Raw genomic sequence first — 26612 nt, 5'->3', positions numbered from 1 at the left:
ATCCTGCTGCCCCAGCACACAACAGCGTAGAAGATGGCGCTGGACACCACCGAGTGGTAGAACATCTGCAGCATGGTCCTGCAGACGTTGAAAGATCTGAGCCTCCTGAGGAAGAACAGACGGCTCTGACCCTACTTGATGATGGCATTAGTGTTAAAAGTCCAGTCCAGTTTATTGTCCAAGTGGACACCCAGGTATTTATAGGTGTCCACAATGTCCACATCAGTACCCCTGATGGTGACCGGATCCAGGTGGGTCCTTCGTTTCCTGAAATCCACCACCAGCTCCTTTGTCTTGGACACACTGAGCTGCAGGTGGTTCAGTCCACACCACTCCACAAACCTGTCCACCACGCTCCTGTACACCTCCTCCTGGCCTCCGTTGATGCAGCCCACGATGGCAGAGTCATCTGAGAATCTCTGCAGGTGGCAGGACTGCGAGGAGAACCTGAAGTCTGAGGTGTAGAGCGTGAACGTCGAATGGTGTTGAAAGCACTGGAGAAGTCAAAGAACATGACTCTCACAGTGCTTCCTGCCTCCTCCAGGTGTGTGTAGATTCTGTGCAGCAGGAAGATGATGGCGTCTTCCACTCCAATCCGGGGCTGGTAAGCGAACTGCAGGGGGTCCAGCGAAGGTCCGACAACATTACGAAGTTGCCTCAGGACGAGCCTCTCCAGCGACTTCATGACGTCTGATGTCAGGGCCACTGGTCTGTAGTCGTGTGTGTGTGTGTGTGTGTGTGTGTGTGTGTGTGTGTGTGTGTGTGTTCTCTTACAACTGTTTCTATCGCAGGGTTCATGTAACCCCTCATGTAACCCCTCAACCTCAACCCTCTACAGTAATGCTAGCAAGACCTGCAGGTATGCATGAGTGAACACACACACACACACACACACACACACACACACACACATGCATGGGGGGTCACAGACACACACCAACGCAGCAGGTCTCCCTCAGGGTATTTTCAGCCATGCTAATCTCAGATCACGCGATGCTGTTTGTGTTTCTGACAGGTACGGCAGCGTGGCGGGTGGCGGCGTCACTTCCGTGTGTTTGCAAACAATTAAAGTGACACACACACACACACACACAAAGCATTGTTAATGTGTTGCTGCGAGTAAAACCTATAAAAAGAGCCATTACAGGAACTCCCTGGGGATACTTAATTTTTTTTTAATATATCACACAATTATAAGGTGTATAATCATCACTATAATCATCAGCAGCATTTACAGATTTTGCATAGTAAATGTTTAATAAGCACAAGAGTCTGCAAATATTCATATACCAGTCACGTTGTTCAATTATCATGATTGAAGATTTTAATGAAGCTACTAATCTAAGGTGAGCTGATCTAGATCACACACACACACACACACACACACACACACACGTGGATGATTCAAAAAATGCTAAATATTGTTCATATTGATGATGTTTGTTAGAACTGTGTGTGTGTGTGTGTGTGTGGGTGTGTGTGTCATCTACACACAGACCCTGAAGCTCGGTAGCATAATTTAAAACTTCAAGTTCATAATGATGATTAAGATTAAAAAAAAACAAAAAACAAATAGCCAGCTGTTGCTGGGGGAGTAATTATACCATTAATTAACACTGATTGATGCAAACTCAAACATTTTATTTATTCATTTTTGAATCCAATATCAGCATATTAGAGAGCAATTAAATATAAATATAGTCTGAGCAGATGGACAACATGGATGTCAGCTGCTGTAAATAGGAACCGCCGCTTTTCAAAATAAAAGCCGACTGTCGGGGAAAATAAAGTAATATTTTAATGTGAAGACGTGACGGGAGACATATTTGACCCACATGTCTTGAGTTATTACAGCTTTATTAACCATCTGTCCGCACTGCAGTGTCGCCACGGCGACCGAATGGCTCTCGGCCAATTAAAATCCGGCACTTGACGAAGCTTTTTGGATTTCACGGTTCCGCTTCCCCTCCGAGCTTATCTCCGCACTGCCGGTTCAACGCCGCCGCTTTGTCTCCTTCTTAATGTGCTTTGCGTCGGCGAGACGCCCCATCGCTTGTTTTCATCTTTACCCGGCTCTTGAGTGAGCATCACACACTCCAGCCATCACTCTCACACACACACACACACACACACACACACACACACACACACACACACTTCTCATCAATTGGTGTCGCCGGAGAGGCCTATAGCATCTTCAGTTGTTTCATAGAAATTGAATTAGCGTAGCCTCGTGTGTTTTCAGGAGATAACTGTCGCTAAGTGTGTGTGTGTGTGTGTGTGTCTGTGTGTGTGTCCAAACTGGAACGACTTTTTTTTTTTTTTTCCCATCCTAAACTTGCCGTTTTCTCACAAGAGATGCTTTTGAGACAAGAGCCTTTCCTGGTTAGCTTAGCACATTCAATGCTGACCTGTAGCCTGTTGCTACTTCCTCCACGGAGCGATGTTGTAAAAACCTGCTAAGCTAAAGCAAAGGATTAGCCTTCAGGTGTTTTGCAGTTTTATAAGAATCTCCATTGATTGCCATCAATTTCAGTCGCATGCCAGCTGCGACGTCTTATGCTAAGCTAACTAGCCCGTTCACAATCTGAATCTTGTCTGGATTTTTTCCATCTCCTGCCTCAGGCATAACGTCATTGGCCGCGGTGTTACGGCGAGGGCATGTGGCGGCGCGTGGCGACTCGCAAACGGCTAGCTGATTAGCCTCGTGGCACACACTCTTCCTCTAACACATTGCCGCTACAGTAAATAAACACACACTCTGCGGCTAATGTAATCTCTATACACACACACACACACAGCACAGTGAGAGAGGTCGAAACGGCGGCGGGTAAATGATTCGGACTCGGAAAGTAACAAGATGAAATCTGACAGCGCCGGCGGGAACCAGGAGTCCGGCGGTTATTTTCACTCGGAAGAGGACTCCTCTTCATCCCTCCTCCCGATGCCGTTGCCGCGGTTGCGGCTGCATAATTCAGAGCCGGGCCGTGACAGCGACGCCCACGCACAGCTTCCTGCAGACACCTGAACGCCTCTCGCTTTTACCCAAAACACCTTTGTCTGGTGCGCTAATGTTAGCGGGTGTGCTAATGTTCGATGGCGTGCATCTCGAGCCGCCTCGACTTCCTGTTTAGAAGAAAGCCCGACATTAAGCCCCGCCCACTCCTTTCTGGAGTTAGCTTCATCATTAGCAATGCTGGCCACTTCGAAGGAGGGCGATAATTCCACGCCGCTGTGTTTACAAGGTGAAGTCTGCGGGCGCCGGGATGTACCACCCGGGTGTTCGGGAGGGGGGGGGCTGAGATGGGAATGATGCATCACGAGGATGCGGCGAAATGCGCTTCTCCGGCGCCCACGCAGCTTGTCTGGAGCGTCGTGGCGAGGGTTCGCGCACGTTTGCATAAAATGGCGAATCCCTCCCGCTCTCCTCCGCCGCCATCTTTTCAGTATCTTCAAATATGTCACACCGGAAGAAACCATTAGCTCGGCTCCCCTGAATGCAACTGCTAAAGGTGCGTTTTGAACGATGGCGCGGTATTTAACAAGGAATCCCCTGTCCTTGGCTGTCACATGAAAGCGGCCAATTAGTCTGAAACCCTTCCTCAACTGTCAAACGGCGCTGGTGGGCGATTGTGGTGACTGGCGGCGGCGGCGGCGAGCGGGGGGGGGGATTTTATGCTTAATCCGGCGTGCACAGGAAGTGTGCAGACCTACTTTGAAAACCGCACGAGGAGCTCGGCCGTGCAAAGCTGGAGGCCGGCGCCATGGAGACGCTCGCTTCCACCCCCGCCATCTTTGAAAGACGCCACCTGGGACAACACACACACACACACACACAACCAGCTCGTTTGCTGTGCATCAGTGTATGGTGATGGCGTTCCCCCCCGGGAGCACCTCTTCTTCCTGTCGCGGGATGGGCCAGTGATGCGTCCCAAGTCATCGCCATGGCGACCCGCCATGGACTCCACCTCCGGCAACATTGAAGGTGGCGACGTGTGTGCGTGTGTGTGTGTGTGTGGAAGCCTCCTCATTGTGCATGCTGTGTGTCGTGTGTGTGATACCACACAGCGCCTGCAATGTGGAGGCGGAGACACGCGACGGCGCCGTCGGCCGACTCCGCCCGGCCACTTCCTGTGGAGAAATGCATCATGTGTTCACCTCTGCTGCGGCGTGACAGGGAACAGGAAGTGCGTATCTTGATGTCATCACAACAGGAAGTCCAGCAGATGGGGGGGGGAGGCTTGAAAGGCACACCTAGCTTTCATTTTCCCCATTAACTTAAAATTGCGCGACGGGAAAAAGAGTGTTCACTTCCTGTTCTTCCAACGCTCTCGTCCTGAGGAATCTTAAACCAACTCACGCCTCGTTTTGTTTTGGTTACACCAGGGCTAATCGCTAACGTAGCTTTGCTTCGTTATACTTCCTGCCATCGGAGTGACCCGCTAACTATTTGGACAAAGCGCTATGCTAATGGTGGGGGCACTATTATTTAGAAATTCTTCGGCTGAGGAATCCCGACCGGGACACTTTGTTTTGGTTACACTCGGGCTAATCGCTAACGTAGCCTTGCTTCTGCCTGGTTCCTTTCATTTAGCGTGATGCGCTAACCAATAGAACAAAGCATTATGCTAATAGCCGCAACATTTTTCTTTTGAAATTCTTCACCTGAGGAAACTGTCACCTAGTTTTGTTTTGTTGCACTTAATCGCTATCGTATCCTTGCGTCTTCCTTCCATCCTTCTCAGATTGGACTAATGAGCTAACCATTAGGACAAAGCGTTATGCTAATCGCGCTGGTGCTACGGTTTCAAAATTCTTCACCCTGAGAAACCTCAATATAGCACCCAGGCTAATCGCTAACGTATCCTAGCTTCTTCCTGCTTCTTCTCATCAGGCAAGCTCCCATTTGGACAGAGTGCTATGCTAATAGCGGTAGCGCCACCGCCGTGTCATCAAGCCGCAATGCTGCAATTTCAAAATTACTCACCTGAGGAGTCCCAACCGGGACACCTTGTTTTGTTTTTGTTTCAACCGGGCTAATGACAAGCCAACTGCTAGCTAATAGCACCTCATTCTCCAACCAATCATCATCTATAAACAAGGGGGCGGTCTCTTTGACACATCCAGATTAGCGGCGGCGCTTGTTATCCACCGCGGCGCTGTCATAATGACCTCCCTAGTACCCCTCTTTTAGCGCGACATGGCTGACAAGTGACGGAGCCGCTCTCTCCCCGGTTGTAGATAATAAAGAACATATATATTTAGAGGGCAGGACGGCGAGCAATTTGGTATTCCAAACGCCGACAGAAACCCCGGATCCTTACGCCATTAGTGTCACCTGCAGGGACTCTCAATTCGCAGCGATCCACCCAATTAGGCTAAATGCTAATGTTGCTTCTCGAGCTGCTACATTTCACCCTCCCTGCGAGGCGTCAGATTTCACGCGGGTACAAGACGGCTTATTTAATCAGACGCATGCTAATTGCGACGCATGACGATAGCGCGGCCCGGCGAAGGGTGCGGCTGGTTAATTAACTCGTGTCGCCAAGGAGTTTTGTCTCCGGTGTGTGTGTGTGTGTGTTAACAACATCGTCCGTGTACATCTGGACACGATAAAGATGGCGAGCGGGAAGGGAATCGGACTCCATCTTGGAGTAAGTGGCCGTGAAGGGGCTGTCACTATGGCAACAAAAAGGGGAAAGGAGGCAAGGGACTCGTCAAGGGGAGCAATGATGGCCCAGTGGACTCGACACACACACACACACACACACACGGAAATTGCTAGCTTAAAACAACCAAGACTGGGTCGAAAGGTTGCTAACTGTGCTAACAGAAGCTATCGATGTTAGCGCTAATCCTCCTGATCCATTGGAATTTTTAAGGTGTGTGTGCTCACTCAGCCTTGTTTCTCACACACAAACACACACACACACCTGGTTGATTTTTACATCCAAAGTATTTGAAAAGTTCCCACGTAATGTAACAGCGGATGACGACGGCGGACATTTTTTTTTTTTTTTTCCCCTCCCATCTTCCCCCGCCACCTATATCTCTACTTTCTTAGAATATAGAAGTCAATAATTCATCAGATAAATGCCCCCCCCCTTCTAAAGAGGTATTAAATCCCTGGAGCACAATCAATACAACATGGTTGCAGAGATGGCGCCGTTATTGAGTTGCTCGCCACGCACCGCCGCCTCACGGTCGTAACTATGTAATTACCGTCTCCACTGCCCCCCCCCCCCCTCCACTCCCCGAAGTCCAGAGAAAGTTTGAACCCCCTCCTTTCAAAAGGAAGAAGATAGAAAGCAGCTCAGTTCATTCTTCTATGCTTTATTATAGTTAATAGAACAGCTGGATTGTGCCATTAATTTCACCGCAGGGGGGGGATGGCATGGCAATGACAAGTTCCTGAAAATGGTTTGTCCCGTGACTGGGTGAGAGCTAAGGGCCTTTATCTCTCAAGTGATGTGTGTGTGTGTGTGTGTGTGTGTGTGTGTGTGTGTGTGTGTGTGTGTGTGTTTATAAAATGCGGGGGTTTTCGCGATCGTCATTTCCTGTTATCGTCTTCCCGCTCCGTCCTGGGAACTGCGGCACCTGCTCTTTCAAAATGGCCGACACAACCTGATGGTGAAGTGGTGGCGCACACACACACACACACACACACACACACACACACACACACACACACACACACACACACACACACACACACACACACACACACACACAACTGTTCTTTCCTCCCTTTCTGCTCTTTGGCAACGAATACTGAATCAGCCAGACAGACGGTGCGTGGGGTCTCCCCGGAGGACCAGTAAAACACACACACACACACACACACACACACACACACACACTTGGGCAGACATATGCCTGCTCGAGGAAAACCCTACATCTCTTACCTTTCAGGCGCATGAGCGACACACACAAATCCCAACAGTGTGATTTTTCTTTTTTTAATTATTTTTCCCCCTACGTGGGCGAGGAATGGTGGACATGTTGAAGGAAACACACACACACACACACACACACACACACACACACACACACACACACACACGCACATGCACATACACACACAATCCTAGTCCATCATCCCTATCCAAACACAAAACAGAGGAGGCTGCAATTCAGAATCCCATTTGCGTCGCCTGTTAGCATCTTCATGCTAATGCTGTGCTTTTATTTTGAAAAGTTTCTCCTCCCCTTCACTGGAGGTCGTTTTTATGCATTTTATTTATGTTTAACAACACACACACATGCACACACACTTAGTTGATGCATATATGACTGGACATGAGAGCCTGCAGATTCATACAGGGATCTAAATCATGGCCTGAAGCAACTTAGCCTACAATTAGCCCAGGGGCTAATTGCTAACTCCCAATTACAAATATAACAAAGTATGTATAAGATATTTACTGTGTTTTTTTTTCTTGTTTGTTTGTTTTTGTTTTTTTAAAGTCATCTTAGATTCCGGTGCCGAAACCTCGACGATGCTTTGCTAGCGTGCCGTCCCACTCACATCCAACTATAATTTTTTTTCCTGTTATCGGTCCAGGAAGAAATATATAAATTTATTCATTCATTCATTCTAAAATATGTATTTATTGATAAAAAATATTGACAAAATAAAAATAAATAATCCTCAGGGTTAATCAAAACCGCAGAGGTCGCAGGTCATTTTCAGGTCATCGCCTTTAAATGTCTACTTGCAATCGGATTTAGTGGTACAGCATGCTGTGTGTGTGTGTTTGTGTGTGTGTGTGTGTGTGTACATAATAAACCTGATGAATACATGAATCCTAATGCACCGCCGGCCCGGAGGACCTGCCGAATTTCTCTCATTTTACATTTCAAATCGCTCTCACCGCTGCCTGTTTCCCTCTTATTCACCCCTTCGCTTTCACACAAACACACACACACACACACACACACACACTCACTCAGACAAATGTCGCTACACACAGATGCTGGTTAAAAGGATGTAACTGGTGAGTGTGACAGAATATTATCTGCTTTGGTCAAGGCCTAGCAGCTTAGCATGCACACACACACACACACTTGCAGCTATTTGGAGTGTGTGTGTGTGTGTGTGTGTGTGTGTGTTTTTTTTCATTTTTTTTTCATCAGGAGTCAGTCGGCGGAGGCAATTACACGGGTCACACTGAAATTTAATGGTGAAATAATGGAAAGCAGGGAGAGAAAAAGAGGAGGATGAGAAGGAGGAGGAAGTGGGAGAAGAAGAAGAAGAAGAAGAAGGAGAAGAAGAAGAGGAGGACGAGGAGGAGGAAGTGGGAGAAGAAGAAGAAGAAGAGGAGGAGTGATGAAGAGGAGTGGGAACAGAAGGATAGAGGGAGAGAGGAATAGTAAGCAGGCATGAAATGTCTGTCATACTCATGCTGCATGCCAATCAAAGATGTATCAAGGGAGTGTGTGTGTGTGTGTGTGTGTGTGTGTGTGTGTGTGTGTGTGAGAGAGTGTGTGTGTGTGTGAACACTTCACCTCTGCGTTGGTACGCACCGTCAAACAGGAAGCCGCGCCGTCCGCTGGCGTCCTTCCTTTCAGCCAGGCTTGTACACGCCAAGTACTTTCAGGAAGTAGCGTGCAGAAACACAGAGATCCGATTGGTTCTTGAACGCGTCGCTGGTTCTGGGCACGAGAGGCCGTGCGGGCGCCGTTAGCCGCCGCGTGCTAACAGGAAGTACGGTTTCATTTACGAGGACGTAAACCATGTGGTGTTTTAGTGGGTTTCCACGGCGACGCGGGAGTTTGTCGCCGTGACAAGTTTCGTGCTAGCAACTGGTTAGCATAGCATCGCTACGCGAGTTCGGGAGGGGATGGGGGTCGATGAGTCGTTTAGCGGAACAAGTATGGCTGATTCTGATTGGCTGCTGAATGGCGTTGATGTAAACACATTTGTTTGGGGATTTATTTATTTTTCTTTCACAGTAGCTTTTAAATAGAGGAGAATATTGATTTCCAATAACATGTGAGCCTTCCGTGTGTGTGTGTGTGTGTGTGTGTGTGTGTGTGTGTGTGTGTCTGCGTCCGCACACTCTCACAGTCAATCGCATCGACTCCAGCAGACTTGCGTGTCGTCTTCGCTTGAATTCGTTCAATATCAATCACCTGGAAATGTTTTTTTTTTTGTTTGGAGGGAGAGCGCTGCTCCTCAGGGGCGGCCATGTTTGTAGTCCACTTTCACCTAAATGCAGTATATCGCAAACTATATGGATTCTGTATCTCTTTGCCTGAGGGTGTGTGTGGTTTCAGTCGCCCAGGTGTGTGTGTGTGTGTGTGTGTGTGTGTGTTAGATGCTATCTGCTACCTCTCCCTCCCTCTTGGGATTCCCTCCATCCTCCAGCAGAAATTGATTTTGGGGGAGAACCGATTCCCGCCCATTTTCTCCGTTTATCTCCTCCTCTTCATCGTAGGCGATAGAATTCAGAGTTTCCACACGTAAAACCGTTATTTATTTATCTTCTAAATTTAAGCACACCTTTTCCCGAACGCCACGAGATCGAGGAAATGGAGATAGATCACCTCTGCTTCACACAGGACAAACGTCTCCTTCATCTGAGGACGTCAACACGAGAGGAAATGAGCTCGAGGGCCAGATTGGATTACGGCGCTGAAATTGCTTTGATTGTTTGTCGCTTCCACCAAACTCTTCATTTGCAGGAACGAAGAACCCCCGCGGCCCCGCGCTCGGTTTACATCAATAGCGTTAACACTGTTATAAAGCAGTAATTACACTGTAATAAAGCAGTAATTACACTGTAATAAGCAGTAATAAGGATTAGCCGCTTATTAGCTGGTTTTGTGGCGCGAGAAAATGGCCTGGAAATGGGCTTAACATTAGAGAACCTCATTGGATGAGTTCTGGAGACGGATGTTGTTAATGCACACACACACACACACACACACACACACACACGGCACTGTGTTCATCGGCATCAGTCACAAGGTGAAAAATACCTGACCATTTAACCCTGGAGGTAGGTAAGGAGATTAAGTCCATCTTACTTGTGTGTGTGTGTGTGTGTGTGTGTGTGTGTGTGGTCAGATGAGGGTGTATCAGGTACATGGACTTGGAATAAAGACGGACAGAGTCGGCAGATTATCCCGAAGCGGCGGAAGAAAGCAGATTGGATAATGTTCAGTGTGTGTGTGTGTGTGTGTGTGTGTGTGTTTCCCTTTCAGGCCAAAACACCATAAATAAATAAGTCCTGCAGACCAAAGTGGGCCTGTAGCCCGGGGCGCCGGGCAACAACGGCATCACACATAGATTTGTTTGCGAGCCACACACACACACACACACACACACACACACACACACACACACACACACACACACACACCTGCTCCATCTGTCGCCGAACAGGAAATCACCGACTCGAGGTCCTGCACATGTACAGATGCACGTCACCTGCGTTTCAGCTGCATCTTCCGCACACACACACACACACACACACACACACACACACTAATTATCCCCTGCCGGCGGATATGCCTCCTCACTCTTACCCCCTGTCTCCTCTCTGTCTGTCTCTGCATCATTTCAATTTATAGAGAGGAGACACACACACACACACACACACACACACACACTCACTCAAACACGGGGGCGGGGCTTATCCTAAAACCACCTGTCAATCACACGACATCTGCCCAGGTGTTGTCTTATCATTCCGGGCGGATCAGGATCTTCACATGCAAAAGCACTGATCTGCTGAAGGATTGAACGGGCACACACACACACACACACACACACACACACACACACACACACACAAGTTTTAGCGTGCCACAACAGCTCTCAGTATCTCTCCAGCGATGATGAGGCATGATGTTCTGGGCTCATCTGCCTCAGATGACTGTGTGTTCCGTATTGATTCAGATCACACACACACACACACACACACACACACACACACACACTGATCACGGCATGAACATGTTCGCTCTCAGGGAATACAAGAGAGAGGTCACGTCTCTCAAGTTAATTAGTCTCCCTCGCCCTCAGGACTGGAGTAGCATCTTCTTCTATCTCCTCTTCATCACACACACACTCTCACACACACACACACACACACACACTCAACGTCCCCCCCCCGTCGAAGCGTGAAGGTCGAATCACCTCCGACTTTCGGCGCTTGCCGCGTTTGTGCTATCTTCCATCCCGAAGCCAGGATTGGGTTTGTTTTTCTTTTGGTCGGGAGTTTAATTACATTTTCCAGTCAGGCTGGCGGGCCTAGGTGTGTGTGTGTGTGTGTGTGTGTGTGTGTGTGTGTGTGTGTGACCGACAGTATCAGCCTCAATCGCAGGGACAAACACACAACCGCAGCCTGAGATCATCTCCCCCAACTTGTTTGCGACATCTCCGTGCACCTGAACGCATCGCGCTGCGTTCCAGGACAGCAGATTCAGCGGAACAACAGCGACAACAAACAGCTCTTGAGAAATTATTGCAAAACAGTAAATCCTTGTTTTTCGCGTGGGTTACGTTCCAAAAAGAACCCGTGAAGATCCTTGAAGTAGAAATCTTTATTTTTTTTTTTTACAGTTATTATATAATTAAATACTCTATTATACATTGAAAAGAAAGAACAAACCATTTTACAGGCTCAATCATTTGTTTCACAAATAAAAGTACTGTACTTTAGAAACGTTTTTGTCAACAAATAACTTCTGTACTTTACTGTCAAATAATTATTTTGACCATCTATGTGAACAGAAGGCTTCAAATCGCGGAGATTAGCTCCGCCCACCGTGACCCGAGTAATTGGATTAAACGGGAGAAAATTAAAAATGATTATAAAAAAAAATGGCGGACAGTTGCAACCCTTTTTGCATCCTTGTTAAAACTTATCGCCGCTGTCGTACTTATGTTTATTTCTTCCTTCTTTATGGAACGAAGGGAAGATTCATTCATTCCGTAATGCCGACCTACAGCCGCATAGCTTTTAGCTTCCCTTAGCATGTCCAGAAGTTTAACTTTATCTGCCATAGATAGCATCTTCCGCTGCCTTTTGGGCCCTTTTGTCGCTCCAGAGCGTTTTGTCAACATTATGGGTTTTAGAGAAACTCGAAATCGCGAGAGAATTTGCACGTACGTCATGTAAATTCGGCGAGCTGTTTTACGTACGTGTACATATTAAACTGCAACCTTATTGACGCACAGGTAGAGAAGAAGCGGAGTGACTTTTTAGCCAATCAGAATGCAGAACACAATGCCAGATGCAAATCCGTGAAGTAGCGAAACCGTGAAAAGTAAACCGCATTAGAGCGAGGGATCGCTGTATATTTTATATTTTATTTATGAAAAGAGATAAAATATGTGTGTGTGTGTGTGCGCCCAAGACCTCTGCCACCCGACTTTGTTTGCAACATCTCTTTGGGCTTGAACGCATCACGGCGTACTGGGAAAAACACCTTTTGTAAAAAAAATAAAAAAAAAAAAAAAAAAAGGCTAAAGATAGATGTGTCGCTTTGGTGTGTGTGTGTGTGTGTGTGTGTGTTTTCCTAATAATGCATTATTCAATACTCATTGCAGCAGAAATTATTTCTGTCGTGGAAACTATTTCCCCCCTGCCTGAAGGCAGCAATAAAACCGGGGTCAAAGTTCACGGATCCACTTTCTCACCTTTCCAACGTGCACAGGACTCTATCCCGGCCGTGCACGTGCAGTACAATCTGCATACCTCTCAAGGTGTGATTGACAGGTCAGGGTTAAGCTCCGCCCCTTTCTGTTCAGGGCAGCGGCGCCGTCGTCACAGAGACTCGTCTTCACATTCGGCTCAGTTGCCCGACATTCTGTGACTCTTGCCGCGTGTGTGTGTGTGTGTGTGTGTGTGTGTGTGTGTGTGTGTGTGTGTGAGAGCTACGACCTTGAGATGGGCTATAAAAGATGCTGTTACCCGACGAGAATGTCTAGGGCGTCATGGCAACGCGCTCCATGGCGGCTTTTCAGGGCTGTGTGTGTGTGTCTATCTGTGTGTGTGTGTGTGTGTGTGTGTGTGTGTGTATATTTTCATGATAAAACCTCAATGGAAGCGTCCCATTCGGTAACGAGTTAACAACCACCGAGCAGCAGCAGCAGATTGATTCACAATCGAGCACATTTTTCTCAGACATCTGCTCCATGAAATGAGATTTAAAAGATAAAAATTAAAAAGAAATAAAAATTCAAGGTCACCGTGACCTTGTGCCTTCCTTTCTCCCAACGTCCCCTGAACACACACCACATCAACCAACCCCGACTTGGACTTTAACAATTTGTTTTACGGGCAATACTTAGGTTGAGTTAGGGACTAGGCTGGACTGTGTGTGTGTGTGTGTGTGTGTGTGTGTGTGTGTGTGTGTGTGTGTGTGTGTGTAGGGGTGAAATGGTGGCTCCTGACTGGAGGTAACACTACGAGAAAAAAGTGTCCTCTTGACAACACATTGCGCTGTAAGCAAGTGTTCAGGTCTTAATTAACAGCAGTGACCGCTACACACACACACACACACACACACACACACACACACACACCCACACACACACACACACACACACACACACCTTTGAAGTAAATGAGCACAAACTGCGCAGGGTGTCTGACCCCGACGACACTCAGCGGACGCCTGTCCAAAATAGTACACACACACACACACACACACACACACACCTCCCCGCTGCCGGGGGTCTGAAGGTCACTCTGCGAGTCCCAACTTCATCATGTCCCTGAAGGAAACTCTGCCGAGCGTTTCCATCCAGACTTGCGAACATGAAGCGGTGTGAGGCGGCGCCCTCGCTTCGCCTCACCTGATTGGTCGGCCTCCGGGCCGCCCGTCAAACTTTCTGCTTTAGCATTGACATGCTAATCAGGCGCTAGTGATAGCTAACGGGCCTTGCAATTAAAATGGGTGGAAACCCTCCGCGTGTTCGCTGCAACACACCAACATGTTTCCACAATGCAGTCAGGCTGTGTGTGTGTGTGTGTGTGCGTGTGCGCGTGGGTGTGCGTGTGTGTGTGTGTGTCCTTTTTGTTTAATCTTCAATAATGTTCCTGTTTAAGAGTGAAGGGCTTTGTCATAATGCTGAGTAAAACTCCCCTGACGCCTGCCTACACACACGCACACACACATACACACATACACACACACTGCCTTGCCTGTTATGTGGGCTCACACAACTACACACACACTCACACGCACGCACTACACCACAAACCTCCTGTTTGTACCCCTCTCTTCATCATCGTCTTTGTTGTGTGTGTGTGTGTGTGTGTGTGTGTGTGAGCGTGTGAGTGTGTGTGAGCGTGTGTGTGTGTGTGTGTCCGAGAGATAGAAAATAGACAAGGACATGGTCTGCAAATTTCAAATCAAGCAGAGTGAGCGTGGTGCAGGATGACGATGAGGAGGAGGAAAGGGAGGGCGAAGGGTTTGCAGTCGTTAGCATAAATTATCGAGCGCTAACACACACACACACACACACACACACACACACACACCACTTACCAAAGGATCGATAGGCGTAGGGAAAAGAAAAACCAAAAAAAAAACGAAAACTGTTTACCTGCATGGTCAGACACATTTGATGGGAACGCTTAGTCTGCGACATCATCACCAGCACACGTACGTGTGTGTGTGTGTGTGTGAGACATCATCGCTGTAGTCGTTGGGAGGCTGGTGGGGCGGGCGTGACATCACAAACATCTGTGATGCTATGATTCCTCCTGGAAAATATCACAATCAAACCTCAGTGTAGTCAATCAGCTAACTGGCTAATCATTAGCCGCCTTGGCGTCCAGCGAGGGTGACGTCGGGCGCTCTACTTCCTCCCAGCGCCGCCAGATTTCAAGAAAATTAATTTACCCACCTCTGACATAGTGTCTTGTGGCGGCGCCCTCCCCAAAGCAGTTGCGTTTGTTATTAATGTGTTATTACACGTTTATTACAACACCGTGAATGGCGGCGAAGGCCCCCGCCGCCGCCCGCCCGCCCGCCTGCGCCTCAAGTTCAAGAAGCTCTTCAGACAGCAAGGTCTCTGGAGAAACTCATCCCTCCTCCTCCTCAACGGGACTGGTGACAGGACCTAACACGATAAAAACACCACTAGACACTGCAGACATCAAGAGCCTGTGTGTGTGTGTGTGTGTGTGTGTGTGTGTGTGTGTGTGTGTGTGTGTGTGAAGGCGCCGAGGTGGATTGAAGGTGAAGGCTCCCGTATTGTCATGGTCGCCGTGACGACCCCTCTCCTCCCCCGCACCCCCGTCTTCCCTTTCTCATTCTTGAACTCTCTCTTCTGATTGGCTGGCCAATCGAGTCCGGGCGCCATATTTGTAGTTTTTTTTTTTTTCCCCGATCCATCTCCCTCCGACTTCTCCCTTTTTTTTTTTTTTCTTTTTTTTACACACTTTCCCTCATCACTTCCTGTTTTTCCCTGCTGTCAATCTGAAGCCGTGGAGGTCGCCATGGCAACACCGGCACGCCGTCTCCGGGAAAAAGGGCAGACGCGCAATTTAGGATGAAGGGTATCTTTTGTTTGTTTTTTTTTGTGTGTGTGTTTTTGTAAAGGATGTTCTTCCTGTCCCGCCAAATTAAAATTCCTGTCGCATCGCGGCGAGGACATCCATCACCGCAGGCCTTTTTATTTTATTTTTTAAATTTATTTTTTAAGGCAGACTTTTTCTAATGAAATGCTAAAAAGCCAGGGTTAGAATACAAATGGAAATTTTACCCGTTCATGTTTTACGAGCTGATGGGACGCTACCAGGACGCAATGCAAATCTGTGTGTACGTGTGTGTGTGTGTGTGTGTGTGTGTGTGTGTGTGTGTGTGTTTTGCAGCAAGGTGGATGATGGATGGATGGCGGCGTCAGATATATTCCATAATTCACGCCGCATGTGTGTTTTCATACATTCACGCACACACAAAGCAACGCTGTTGGCTTGGTTTCCATGGCGACAGCTGGGGTCACCTGACCCGGTGTCTGGATTATCTCGTTAATCCAGATTTTTCAGGGGTTTCAAGAGAAAAAAAGTTACTTTTTGTTTTATTTTGTTTTCATTTTACGCGTCAAACGGCTATGAAGAGTAGTTCATGGCAAAGTAGGAAAAATAAGTTTTCTTAATTTTTTATCGTAAAATTAAAAAGTTTCCTCCTCTGAAGGTCCCTGAACACAACACGGATTAACTTTCAAGGGGAAGAAGTTTATTAATTTCCTTTAACTTATCTTTTTAAACTAAATTCCCCTCCCGACCATTTTCCCTGTTTTTTGTTTTTAAAATCCCTAGCATGTTTCATGCCAGCCGCTAATCACCATCAATCGACACACAGGAGCGTTTTATCAACAAATTCCCTGATAAAAGGTGACAGAGGCTCCTAATGAGGATTTCAATGGCAGGATGTTTATTTCAATCAATCGCCGCAGCGTCGGTTTATACATGTGTAATAACTAAGTAATAAATGTGTCATAAGCAAAGTAACTCGAGAGAGCAGATCAGAGTTTTGATATTTAAATCGGGGTTTGGGGAAAATTTAAAGAGGGCCGTTTGGGGGTGAAAACAGAAAAACACCCGGGCCGGTTGCCATGGAAATGGGGGGGGGGGGGTGAAATTGCAGGCGGTGACAAATGCAAGTGTTCCGATTGGTCGATGGAATCAGGAAATGGACGTGCTGAGATGGTTAGTCGTATCTGTTTGATCGAAGGGGCCTAGATTGTAACGTTCAGAAAAGGTGTGTAATAACTATGTTATTACATAAGTGATACCTGTTATTACCACATATTACAAAAATATTGAACATTTTCACCATTTCGGAGGCGGGGAAGTTAAACGAGATGATCGGAAGCGGCGCGTGACCCGTCCGTCTCAAACACGAAGTGACCTCGACAAATCTTGCCTCCTTCACAACGCTGACGGTCGGGGGATAAATTCTCCAGAGCAGTTTTACAGCCGGGACACACACACACACACACAAACACACACACTCTGCATGCACAGGAAGCTGGAGGTGACCCTTAACGAGACACTATGAGAGGAGAGGCTTGGCTGTCAATCAACATCTTGCACGTAAACAGACACACACACACACACACACACACACACACACAGGGACGAGTGTGTAATAACTCATTCATTACAGTGTTCTCCTCCGACGGTTCCGACAAACAGCGCTCCGGACGACCGGCTGTCGCCATGGTGATGACCCCCCCTAGCGGGGACGGGTACCAGAGTAGAACTTTGGATCCTGACCTCCTCTTCCGGAGCAAAAGTTGATGGTCCTTGCTAACAGGAGCTCCAAGTAAACGTGACCTTCAATGCAAAGTGTGTGTGTGTGTGTGTGTGTGTGGAGGTTCTGCCTTTAACATCGTTGCAGGTGAAGGTGACGGCGTGATGGATATCAGCATCCATATATCGCATTTGAAGCCTAGACTTTGGTTATTTCTTCTTCTTCTTCTCTTTGGCCTACAGCAAGAAGATATGAGCTCCCGTCTTATGTGTGAGTGTGTGTGTGTGTGTGTGTGTGTGTGTGTGTGTGTGTGAAGAGCATGTTTGATCATTGGTTCCTTCTCCAGCTAGGATTGGATTCTCTGAAGACTCTAAATGAGGTTGAATGGATGCGTCTTTGCGCGGCTCTGATTGACAGTTGACGGTCCAGGTTAAGCTCCGCCTCCTGCGGCGGTGAATTTGCGGTTTTGCTTTCGGATCACTCAAATACCGCAGCTCCCCCACATAATACTACATCAAAATAAGTTTCCTTTACCCTTTAGACTTAAAAGGGCTTTTTTGTGTCGCTTGATGTTTTTTTTTCTCCATAATCTCAGCCATTATGAAGGTCTGACGCCAGCTGGCTCCAGAGGGGACGGAGGGGGGGTTATATTTTAATGTGGCTCCTTTTTAATTTATTTATTTGTCTTTTTTGGTTTTAAAAGGCTGGTGGAATTAGCGGGCTCTCCTCGGCCTGGATGTGGAGTAATGTTCACTTGAAAAAAAAAAAAATGGGTGAAAAATAACCTCAACCAGATAGGATAAGATAAAATAATAACAATAACAATAATAATGATTATAAGTACTACCATATAATAATCGTAATAATTGTTATTATTTTTATTATTATATTATTAATGAAATTATTATTGTTGTTGTTTCTGATTTATTATTATTATTATTATTATTATTATTACCATTATTATTATTATTATTATCATTATTATCATTATTATCATTATTACCATAACTATCATTATTATTATCATTATTACCATTATTATTACTATTATTATTATTATTATTGTTGTTATTAATGTATGGTAATAATAGTATATTTTACTTTAGGTGATAACAAAATAAACAAAAATATGCTGAGATCAACCAGGATAAAATAGACAACAGAGTTAGGGCAGTATAGTTAATATTAATAATAGATTTTATTTAATGTACCTTACTAAACACTCAAAGACACCAACATAGGCTCTATTCACAATAAATCCATTTATGCTGATGACACTGTGCTCTACATTTTTGTCCTCTAATTATAACATCCCCCTTAAAACATTTTTTGAAGAATAACCTTGCCAGATATCATAATGATAACTAATAATTAATAATAATATTTTATGTATCGCGCCTTATTTGACACTCAAGGACACCAAAAATAGGCTCTTGTCACAATCTATCCATGTATGCTGATGATGCTTTGCATTTGTGTACTCTAGGTAATACATCTTACTAAATTATATCCACCAGATATCATTGCAATAACTATAATAATGTATGATACATTATATCTAATAGGACACTAATATGAGATGAGATGAAAACAACTTTATTTATCCCGAAGGAAATTGTTGTGCCAGAGCTTCAAGTAAAAAACATAACAGTAATAGATAATAGTAGAAAGGAGGAAGAATAAGAATACAATGAAATATGAATTGTCTTAACTTATATGTTGTCTTAACTTAACTAATATGGGCTCTTATCAAAATCTATCTGTTTGCTCATGATGCTTTATATTTTTCTTCTAAGCACTACATCTTATAAAAGAAAAAAATGGCTGATAACCTCTGACGGATATAATAATAATTATAATTACATATTATATTATTTTTTTCGTGCCTGATTCGAAACTCAAGTCAACACTTAGTATATCTTATACTAAGATAATACCAACAATAATAATAATAATAGTATTTAAGAAGATTTTCTTCAATGCGCTTTACTCGACATTCAAGGACAATTTAGCACGATATATCCATATATGCTGATGATGATGTGCTTTATATTGTGTCCTAAGTGCTTCATCTTACTAAAGAAAAGGATAAAAAAATATAGGCTCTTATCATCATCTCTCCATGTATGCTGATGACGCTGTGCTTTACATTTGCGTCCTCTTAAGTACGACATCTTAGTGGGAAAAAAAGGCGTTTTATTCCCCATCTGTCCCCATGAGACCAGGCTATTCTCCGCTTCGCCCTTAAAACCTCCGCTAATCCAATATGTAGCGCTAAAACCTGCTTTTGTTTTTTTTTTTTTTTTGTTTTTTTTTCCTCCCATCAGGCTTAAAAAAAAAAAAAAAAAAAAAAAGGTTGAATACGGGGAGCGTCCTCATTTGCAAAATAAAATAAAAGAGCCTCGCCGTAAAGGAGGAGACGCTTGTGACAAGAGCACAATGAGGGAGGAGGACAAAAGGCGAGACGGCGGCGAGAAAAGAAAAGGTAATGGAGGAAGGTGAGAACGCAAGACGGAGGGTGAGAAGAGGGGGAGGAAGGGAGGATGGAAGGAAGAAAAGAGGGAGAGTAGCTGAACCAGGATCAGAAATCAAAGCAGGAGACGTCTGTGAGATCCTCATTGACAACGTGGATGCATGGAGAGGGAGCACACACACACACACACACACACACACACACACACACACATTGAGTTGTAATCCCTTCTAATACCTCCGGGGTGTGAGTGTAAGGACAGAGGATGGGAAGTGATCATCTTAAGGCTTGACATAATCACAGAAAACTAGGGATGATACATAAAGGCTGGGGTCCCCCGGGTGTGTGTGTGTGTGTGTGTGTGCTGCGTGTGCGTGTGTGTGTGTGTGTGTGTGCGACGAAATTTTTTGCTCCTTGCTTTAATCTGCAGTCTCTGAAGAGTCACATCACACGACAGATCTTGATTAAAAATGTGTGTATATTTGTGTGTGTGTGTGTGTGTACAACACACATGCCATCGGCAGCCTTTTTTAAAAGTCTCGGATTCAAAATGTTTAACCTTGCAGTTGGTGTGAATAGAATTTTTTCTTAATGTTGCAGGAAATTGTGCAAAACACACACACACACACACACACACTGTACTTATTTGTTTGACGTCATCAGCGACACTTCCTGAGGCTTTACTTCGCTTTTTGAGGCAAAAACAGATGCTAACATTAGCCCGACTATGCTAGCGTTAGCTCGGCGGCACAGCATGCTGTCCTTTCAAAGAAACACAGGAAGTGATTCAACAACAACAGGAAATAGGGTTCTGCAGACAGGAAGTACCAGTTGAAACGCTTGGGAAGGGATGCGCCATCCCCCCAAAAATTTTTTGGCGTCCTGGAAAAGATAGACTGCGAGGTTCTGCATCAGCGGCGGCGTGTTCCATCTCCATCCGTGTGGTTTCCTCCCGGAGCTCATGGGAAAATGGCCGCCGCGGGCTTATCTGCGACACACAGAGACGGGCTGTTGTCCGTGTTCAGCGACTGTGCGATTTCTTCCCCCCTCGAGCGGAAACGTCCAATATTTCATTTGGCTCTCGGCCGTCGGCGGAGATCTGAGATGGTGGCGGCGGGCGGGAAACTCGTGATTTGTTTACAAAAAAAAAATATGTCTTTCAGCACTTAAATCGAGATGGATCGCTCGCCGAACGAGGCGATGCTGGAGATCAGGTTGTTGGTGCGACGCGGCTGAAAGATCAGGAGCAGCTCGCCGGCGTGATGCTAATCTTGCACTCTCATCAATTTATTGAAACAGCTGCTTTAGCATCCCTTGCGTTGCATGCCTAGCGGTAGCATGCCTAGCGTTAGCATGTGCTCACCGGTGTGATGCTAATCTCGCACTCCTGCTTCCGTCTCATCAATTTATCGAAGCAGCTGCTTTAGCATGCCTAGCGGTAGCATGCCTAGCGGTAGCATGTGCACCACTCTGATGTAAAATCTTTTCTGAGAAGGTGTGGACTTCCGATCTTGCTAGCCCTAGCTAATTAGCACGTTGCTACAGCTTTTGTTTAGTTTGCATTAAACGCCGCGCTCTCAATTGTCCAGATATATGAACAAATTAACTTTTTTTGGCATATCTTTGCAGAGTGCCGGTCCCAGGACGGTGCTCCCTAAGATCTGCGACAACCTCTGAATTCTCATAACGCTGCATCACACACTTATTTTCGCATAGACCATTTTTTTTTTTTTTTTTCTGCAATAACGCTGAAAAATGAACTCCTCCGCAGAGAAAAGGCCTAAAGGGTTGTTGTTTACTTTTATCCAGGAGTCAAAACGGTTGCGACACTGTAATTACACGATGAATAAACAAGGTCCCGCCTGGTCGCTCCGGCTAACGCTCAACACGGCTCTAAACGACAGGAGGTCCAGCTAGCTGGTACTAATATTTACGTTCCTTCACACACACGATCACACACAGCCACACCAGAAGGTTACAAATCACCCCCCCCCCCCCCTGCAGAGAGTCTCCACACAGCGCCGGTCTGGTTAGCACCCCCGCCGCTACACGCCGCCGCTAGCACACAAACAACAGCTGCACAAGGGGTGGCGAGAGAGAGATCCTTAAATATTCTGAAAAGGGAAAGTAGATTAATTAGGGGTCTCTCGTCGCGGGATTTCTATGTTTTTTTTTGTTTGTTTTTTTCCTGAAAAATGTTCAAAACAGCCGCCGCCGGCCATGTTTCCCACGCCACGCTTCCACGCCAAGGTCCCAGAAGTTGCCGCGGGCGTGGTGACACAGACAACATTTAACCCAACGGTGTGCAAACCTTCGATTCGTACTTCCTCCCTCGGCATTTTCAAACTTCAGCCGCCCTGTTTTGTGCGTTGGTTGCGTGATTAGCGGCAAGGGCGGTGATGTCACTGCTTCCCGATTGGATGATGGCGGCACTCTCAAGAGGGGTCCGTCTCTGATTGTTGAGAGGCTACTCAGGAAGTAAAATGAGCTGTGTGTGTGTGTGTGTGTGTGTGTGTGTGTGTGCGCATCCAACACTCACATCTTGTGGAAAGTGTGTATTCGTGTACGATTGCACATTTTCATACCCGCACTTATTGACTCGGAGTGATGCAAAACAAAAGGGTGAAATGTTAGCATTCGCTACATCAGCTTTTTTCCAACGAATGATATTTATGTTTTTTAATTATAAAACGCTTTTCTTCAGTACCGTATTTTGAAACTGTTGAGCGCAGCTGAATATAAGCCAACTAAAAATAACTAGAATATATGAGTACCTATACAGGCCATGTTGTTACGTGAGATATTTTCACAGAAACATTTTTTTATTTACTTTTTGATTATTTATAAACTGGTAACATCCACAGATACATACAGGAAATGCTAACATCAGCGGTACCTCTTTAATGAAGGACCATTTAGTAGCGTTTCATGTTTGACAGTCATGTCTGTTCGGTTGTTGTGGCGGGAAAAAAGTCGTGATAAGTCACCACGGGGACAGAATTTGTCTCTATGTAAATTTGTTTTGGCCTCGCGATATTGCGCTGGCGAAAGGGGAAATGAAAATAATAATTTAAAGAAAAACAACAACGTGGCATAATCTGGTGAGCGGTGAAAAGGTAAAGTGCTGCATATGCTAGTGGAAGTACTTCTCTCTAGTTTTAATGCTATACCAAAGTTTACGTTCTTTCATGAAATGCTGCTGTTTTCTTGATGTGTCTGCTGTATGCAGGCTCTGGAGGGAAATGCTAACAGGCTTGATGCTAACATAAGCTGAGGTCAAATGTCCATTGTAAGTACAGTGGCGTGCTAACATGCGTGCATCCTAACATGAGCTCAGGTCAGGTGGCTAAGCTAAGCACTGTGGTATGCTAACAGGTGTCAATACGAATGCAAGTCTAGTTACCTCAGGAGAATACACTGGAATGCTAATATAGATGTTTGTATAAGCTGAGATTGGGTGACTCAGTTAAAAACAGTGGTATGCTAAGATAAGTTGACGCTAGATACCTTAGCTTATACTTATATGCACGTTAGCATTCTGCTGTGTTCTGCTCAGGTGAGCTGTCAAATCTAAGCAGGGAGGCGCATTGACACGAAAACATGCTAACATAAGCTAAGTCCAGCTAATAACAGTGGAATGCTAACAAGCGTGCGTGCTAACAGAAGCCGAGGAGGCGTCTCAGCGGATTGCTAATACACATGCTAATAATGGCCAGTTGTGTACGCTCTCCCAGCTCCTAATAAAAACGTCCGCCATACTTCGTCAGACACGTCCTCATCCTTCTTCCTCAGGCCGACCTGTCCTCACATTTTCATCTTCCCCGGTATTGTTTGAAACCTCACCCCTCCGCTCCATCATCCCTCCATCTTTCCCTCCGAGGCTCGCCTTCCTCGCTCTCCGAGAGTCGGATAATCCCGAACCCATCGGCCGATTTTAAGGCGCCGCGCTCCATTGTGTCCGGCGGCGAACGCACCGCAATCCCATGTCTGTCCGTCCGATTACACGCCTTGCACTCACACACACACACACACACACACACACACACACGGGGAACAGCGGCCAGATCGGCACTCGTCCACGGCTCATCTTCCTCAGAGTTTTTCCATCTTCTTCCTGCTCTCTCCTTTACTTCCCTCTGTTTGGCAGTCCTTCACGCTTGGCCTGCGCTGTATCTTGGAGCACCAGATCATCCATATATGGAAGTCGGGGGTGAGCGACTCGGGGCGGGGGGAGGTGTGTGTGTGTGTGTGTGTGTGTGTGTGTGTGTGTGTGTGTGTGTGGAGTCGAGTGATTAATGCAACTTTAAGATCTCACGTTTCGTCGTGCTGCACGAGTGATTTGTTTATTCAAACAGAATGCTCAAAGGTTACGGGTCAGGATGATTTTCCGGTCTAAATGAAAATAAAATCCTGAATTAAATCTGGAAAAGACATGGAAATGTCAAACTGTTCAAAATTCATGGGATTATTAGTATTCATTTTGTTTTTAATTTGTGCTTTTCGTGGGCTTTGACCGTGAATATGTGTGTGTGTGTCTGTTTATTTGTTTATTCAAAGGTTAAGGGTAAAGTTTTTCCAGCAAAAAATAATTTGGAATGAAATCCAGAGAAGATGTGTAAATATCAAACTTCTCACAAATAAAGGTAAAAATAAATTAATGTGTCCGCAAGACGTGTCAGGCGCAGGACCAGATATTTGGTTATTCATAGATTGCATTCAAAGGTAAAAGGTCAAAATGATATTCTTGGGAAAAAAAGAATCCAGAAAAGATGGAAAAGATGTGGAAATGTCAAACTGATCACAAATAACGGTAAAAATAAAAAAAATATATCAATGTCTGTGAGCCGTATATGGTGCTGGTCCAGCTATTTGTTTATTCAAACGATGCATTCAAGGTAAAAGATCAAAAGGATTTTCCAGAAAAAACTAATCGCAAATAAAATCTGGAAAAAACGAGGACCTGTCAAACTGGTCAAAATTCATGGAATTCTCTTTTTGGTTTTGGTGGCCTTTGCCGGGGCTGTGTGTGTGTCGAGTGTAGCCGTGTATGTGTATTATATATTCAAAGGCGAAGGGTCAAGGTTTTCCAGAAAAAAAAAAATTTAAATCCGGAATTGAATCCAGAAAAAAAATGGAAAATTCAAACTGCTCACAGGTAAAGGTAAAAATAGAAAATACATACAGAAAATGTCTGTGAGCCATATATGGTGCTGGTCCAGCTAATTCTTTATTTATAGGTAACAGGTCAAAATGATTTTCCAGAAAAACAAATCCGTAATAAAATCTGGATAAGACATGGAAATGATAAACGGCTCACAAATAATGGTAAAAATAAAAATAAATTAAATGTTTGCGTGTATGACGCTGGGCGAGATATTTGTTTATTCATACGGAGTATTCAAAGGTTACAGGTCAAGATTATTTTCAAAAAAAAAAAAAAAAAAATCTGGAAAAGATGTGGAAACATTAAACTGCTCAAAATTCATGGAATTCTTTTCTTTTTTTTAATATGTGTGTTTGGTGGCCTTTGACTGCAGATGTGTGTGTTGTGTCGTGTGCTGTGTCTTGGTTAAGAGTAAAGATTTTCCAAAAAAAAAAAATTGGGACTAAAATCCAGAAAAAAACATGGAAATGTCAAACTGCTCACAAATAAAGGTAAAATTAAAAAATATAAATGTGGGCATGACATGTGTGTGTCACGCTGGTCCAGCTATTTGTTTTATCAAACAATGCGTTAAAAGGTAAGAGGTCAAAACTGTTTTCCAGAAAAGAAAACAAATTCGGATTAAAATCTGGAAAAGTCAAAAATAGACTTTTTTTTTTTTTTTTTTAATTTAATTTTCTTTCTTTTTTTGACCACGGAAGTGTGTGTGTGTGTGAGCCGTGTGTTGTGCTGAACGAACTGTTGGTGAATTTAAATGTTGCATTCAGTTGTTGCTGGTCAATATCACTTTGTGTAGATAAAAAAAAAAGATTTTCCAGGAAAAATATCTGGAAAAGACTCAAACTGCCGACAAATTATGGTTGAAAAGATGTGAATATATGTGTGTGTGTGTGTTTTACGGCCTTTGACCGCGAGCGGGTGTGTGTGTGAATGAGCCATGTGTAATTCGCGTGCTCTCCAGCCCCGGTGGGAATATTCGGCTACTACGTCGGGGCAGCGGGAGTGGTAGCACACACACACACACACACACACACAGATGGAGCGGGGGGGGGGGGGATTATGTTGTATCACATTAGCGTAGCGGCTCTGTGTTAATGGCCATTACATCAACCTGCGGTGAACAAACCCTGACTCTTTAAGCACATTAAACCATCTGCCCCCTCTGACCCTCCACCCTTCACGTTCACCCTATATATCTCCCTCTTTCACTCTTCCCTCTTATAATCACTCACTTTTTTCTCGTTTTTTTTTTCTCTCACACACCCCGAAGGCATCTCAGCCACCTTTTTTTGTGTTCGGTCTTGTTTTAGAGCAGGGGTGTCAAAATCGTTTTCACATCAGGATAATAATGGTCGCTACATGTAACGGTAACAAAATGTAAATGTAAAATAAATGTTGAATAACAAATCAAAAATGTTACATTTGCATTGAATCTATGCAAATGAATATGTAACATTTTGGATTGTGATTCTTGGACAATTTGTTGGTTTTCTGGAAGGCTAGCGTTAGCATACTTAGCTCCGTCAAATCTGGTTGAAGCACAAACGTGTTGTGCTTGACATAGTTTTCCATCTTCATTAACTTCTGTGTTTCTCAATTTCACTTGTTAAAAATGCATGATTTATGGAAAATATAGTTTACAGTCAATGCACGCGTTTGACTTATTTATTTTAAGATGAAATGACGTGGCGGGCCACCTTTAGCCTGAAGAGCGTACATTTGACACGTGTGTTTTAGGGGGTTGTTTAGGGT

At 45.2% G+C, this 26612-nt stretch overlaps 1 protein-coding gene across 3 annotated transcripts in view; it reads left to right on the top strand.

The window, feature by feature from the left end:
* Positions 1 to 26612, top strand: part of htr2cl1 (5-hydroxytryptamine (serotonin) receptor 2C, G protein-coupled-like 1) — a 70779-nt gene that overhangs the window by 27904 nt on the left and 16263 nt on the right. The window contains exon 1 of one of the 3 annotated variants that reach the window (XM_086165724.1): positions 19628 to 19708. The exons of the other annotated variants lie outside the window; for them this stretch is intronic. The gene's annotated coding sequence lies outside the window, so the exon portion shown is untranslated. Of the gene's footprint in view, positions 1 to 19627; positions 19709 to 26612 lie in introns of those variants that run through there. 3 annotated transcript variants of the gene reach the window in all.

The sequence above is a fragment of the Fistularia commersonii genome, chromosome 19, assembly GCF_037954325.1.
Source record: "Fistularia commersonii isolate RoL2024-O1a breed Wild chromosome 19, RoL_Fcom_v1.0, whole genome shotgun sequence".
NCBI classification, from domain to species: domain Eukaryota; kingdom Metazoa; phylum Chordata; class Actinopteri; order Syngnathiformes; family Fistulariidae; genus Fistularia; species Fistularia commersonii.
The sequence above is the reverse complement of the archived record's forward strand: the minus strand, read 5'-3'. Positions and strand labels throughout refer to the sequence as shown.